This window comes from Rhinolophus sinicus, linkage group LG06 (genome assembly GCF_036562045.2).
Source record: "Rhinolophus sinicus isolate RSC01 linkage group LG06, ASM3656204v1, whole genome shotgun sequence".
NCBI lineage: Eukaryota > Metazoa > Chordata > Mammalia > Chiroptera > Rhinolophidae > Rhinolophus > Rhinolophus sinicus.
In genome coordinates this window covers 149,684,998-149,689,219 of record NC_133756.1, presented here as the reverse complement: position 1 = coordinate 149,689,219, position 4,222 = coordinate 149,684,998, and the positions used below count along the sequence as shown (strand labels likewise).

The window sequence follows — 4,222 nt, the reverse complement described above, 5'->3', positions numbered from 1 at the left end:
ATCAAAATAACAGAGCTGAACACTTCTTGGCTTCCTTGAAGGTAGTCCATTTTTGGCCCTCATTCATATCATTGTCCTGAGGGAGATAAGTGTGTGGGCAGGGGGAGGTGGGTTCCTCCTGGACCCTTAAGGCTAGGACAGATTCAGAACAGGATCTTTCAGTGTATTATATGGTGCCCTTCCAGACACTTGTCTTTATCAGCTTCCCAGCCTACCTATCCCCTCCAGTGTTCAGAGCAAGACCTGTGAGCAATGCAGGATTCCCCAGGGCCTTCAATAACAGCTGACACATGGCTTACTATATGCTCGGCAGAATTTCAGAAATGCTTTACATGTATTTAGTATTCAGTCCCCACAACAACCCTGAAGCATTATTTATACCATTACTAGGGGATGGTTGCCCCTTAGGCCCTGTTAACAAGTAGCCTCTTGGAGCACTGCAGAGGAATATTAACAGGCAATAAATCCCGTATTCCAAGGCAGGTGGGAATTCTGGATCTGCCTTGGGGTGTTTTGTGTTTTTTTTTGGACCTATTGAAGTATAGTTGACATATATTGGTTACCTTGGTCTTTGATTTTCTGTTGTCTTGACCAAACTTCTCTGAGCCTTATCTTCGTTGAAGATCTCTACTATAACTTATAAAAAGAATCGTATCCATAATAAAACTTCTTGCCTTGCCAAAGCCAAATAAGTCCTAGCAAGTACCACTGTAAATAGGGATCCCACCAACGAGGAAGGCATCAAGGGCCTGGGGATGCAGGAGGTGAGACCCTGGGATTGAGCCAGTCGCTGGCTCTTCTGGGATTCTGAGGCTTCTTGGGTATGAGTGTGGTGAAGAGAAACTGAGCGGATACAGAGCTAGGCTCCTCTGAGGGTTGGGCCAACCCTAACAAGGCCAAGCGTTGTGCAGGTGGAGCGGAAAAATAGGCCTTCTGCTCTTCTGAGTATCGATCTTTGGGTGTCACAGCATCTCGGTAAGTCCAGTCACGCCAGTGGAAATTGAAGCCTTCAAGAAGGGTGATTCGGTCTGTTCTTGTTGGTACACAGTCGAGGGGTTTAGCGGGTGGTAGATCTGGCACCTCTATTCCTGGCAGCAGCACCACCCCTCGGATGGCGAACCAGCCCCCAAATTGGGGATGCATGCACACACCTGCTATGTGCTGGGTCCCCCAGGGGTCAGCTTCCACATCCTGTCGTTGGTAGTAGTAAGCAGCCCCTGCCACGTGCGCTGCCGTCTGTGCCAGAATCTTGGGGCGCCGGTTGGGGTGTACCTCATAGTCAGCAATGACTTCTACCTGCAGCTCTGGGAGGCTCTCTCTAACACGGCCCAGGTGGTAGGCCACACACTGGTCCACAGGGTCAGTCAGTGATTGGAGATGGCAGCTCTGCAGGAAGGGCTTGAGGGCCCGGTCGAACATGGCAGGTGTGCTGAGTACCAGGAAGGCCAGGGTAGGTCCTGGCAGGGGCAGGTGGAAGGCTCGAGGCAGGAGTGCATTGTACCATGCCACCTGGAAGGGGTAGACCTCGAAGCCAAAAGCTTTTGTGCATCTATTATGTGCTTCAGGTCTGTGCTAAGTTCTGGAATACCTGTGAGCCATGAGCCAATACCACTACTGTCCCTGACTTCTTACAACTTATAATTTATGACCAAGAGTCTCCACCAAAAACTCAAAGAAGAAAATCAAATATAGTGGGACAGGGTGAAAAAGTGAAGGGATTTAGACATACAAATTGGTCGTTACAAAACATTCATGGGGATATAAAGTAAAGCATAGAGAATATAATCAATAATATGCTAATAACTATGTATAGTGCTGAGGGGATATTAGACTAGTCAGGGAGATCACTTCTTAAACTATGTAAATGTCTACCCACTATGATGCACACTTGAAATTAATATAAAATAATATTGAATGCCAATTCTAATTATAAAATTTAAAAAGGAGGGAGAAAAGTGAAGGGCAATAAGAGGTCTGAATTTCCAGGTATAAAACAAATAAGTCATGGGGATGTAACGTACAGCATAGGGAATATAGTCAATAATATTGTGACAGTGTGGTACGGTGTCAGATGGTTGCTGGACTTATGGTGATCACTTCTTTGGGTATATCAATGTTGAATAAGTATAGTGTGCACCTGAAACTAATGTATTATTGTATGTTAGCGATATTTTAATAAAAGTCTTAAGACATTAATAGTAAAAATAAAATAAAGTCAAATATACGGTCCTTGCTGTTATGTAGAGGATGCAAATACAATAATGACAATGTGATGAAATGTTCCAAGGACATAAGAGGGAATGTGAGAGTACACAGTTGGGTACTTTCTTAGTTTGGAGATTTCATAGGAGGCTCTCTGGAAGAAGTTGTCTGTATCTTAAAAAAATTTGCGAGGCTATACCATACATTCACCTTTTCGTTAATATAATAAACATTGGCTGTTATGTTCAAATTATTGTGCTAATAATAGAAGATAGGAAAGAGTAAGGCAAGGCATGTACCCTGAGGAGTTTCATAGTCTAATATGCCTAGTTTACGGGAGAGTCATGAGAGGATAATAAATTACAATAAAAATGCCTGGGAACCTACAGAGAAAGAAGTATCACCATCGAGGGAGATGGAGTAGTTGGGAAGATTTACAAAGGAAGGATCCTTCTGTTGTTCAGTCTTAAAAGATAAAGAAAACAAAGACTTTTCCTTCTGGAAATATGGAGTGATGAAGTAAATGTCTTTGCATTTTGAAATATTCCTATAAGAGATGAAAAGACAAACTGTAGCCTCAGAAAAAATATTTTGCAATCTACATATCTAACAAAAAGCTAGTAAATAGAATGCATTAAGAACTCTAAAAACTCAAGATTAAAACATTCAAAGAGTCCAATCAGAAAATGTGTAAACAACACAGGTATACATTTCACCAATTCACCAGAGGGTATATAGACGGCACAAATCACATGATAAGATGCTCAACATCCTTAGCTGTTAGGAAAACATAAATTAAAACCACAATAGATATTATTAGATAACTATCAGAATGGCTAAAGTAAAAAAAAAAAAACAAACAGAAAAAAAACTGACATCACCAAATACTAGTGAGGATGCAAAGAAACTGGACATTCATACATTGCTGAGAGGAATGTAAAGTGGTACAGGTACCCTGTCAGTCAGCCTGGGCTGCCATAACAAAATACCATAGATTGAGTGGCTTCAACAATAGAAATTTGTTCTTAGAGTTCTGGAGAATGGAAAGTCCAGATCAAAGTACTGGCCGGTTTGGTTTCTGATGAGAGCTTTCTTCTTAGTTCGCAGAGAGCCGCCATCTCATTGTGCCTTCCCATAGTGGAGCGAGAGCTCTGAAATCTCTTCCTGTTCATATAAGGGACACCAGCTCTGTAGGATTAGGGCCTCACCCTTATTACTTCATTTATCTTTTCTCACCTCCTTACAGGTCCTATCTCCAACTATATAGTCACTTTGGAGATTAGGACTTCAACATATTAGTTTCGAAGGGACATGATTCTGTCCATAGCAGATATTTTGCAAAACAATTCAGCAGTTTCTTTAAAGACTAAGCATGCATCTGCCATATGATCCAGAAATTATGCTCAGGGGCTTATATGCCAGAAACATAAAAAGCTTATATTCATACAAAAAAACTATACATAAATGTTAGGAGCAGCTTTGTTTATAATAACCCCAAACTGGAAATAACTCAGAAGTCTTTCAATGGGTGAAAGACTCAATGACCTGTGGTGATTCACACCAGGGGTATTATTCAGCAATATAACAATATATGGGGACTAACTTTTGATATACATGACAACTTGTCTGCGTCCCTGCGTTATTTTGTGTGAAAAAAGCCAACCCAAAAGCTTGCAAACTGTATCACTCTATTTCCATAATGTTCTTGAAATGACAAATTACAGAAATGGAGAACAGATGAGTGGTTGCCGTTTAACTAGGAAGAAGGAGAGCAACATGATTACAGCTATGAACTGCAACGTGAAGCATACTTGTGGTGATGCAAAGGTTCTATGTCTTGTCTGTATCCATGTCAACCACTCATTGTGATATTGTACAATAATTTTGCAAGATGTTATCATTGGGAGAAGTCGATTAAGGGTACATGGGATCTATGTCATTTCATACACTTGCATGTGATTCTCCAATTATGTCAAAATAAAAGATTAAATAAGTGAAAAAAAAAAAAAGATAAGGAAAA

General features: G+C 41.0%; 1 pseudogene; it reads right to left on the bottom strand.

The window, feature by feature from the left end:
- Positions 1-308: 308 nt before the first annotated feature.
- On the bottom strand, positions 309-1,532 carry LOC141572260 (cyanocobalamin reductase / alkylcobalamin dealkylase pseudogene; annotated as a pseudogene).
- Positions 1,533-4,222: the final 2,690 nt, after the last annotated feature.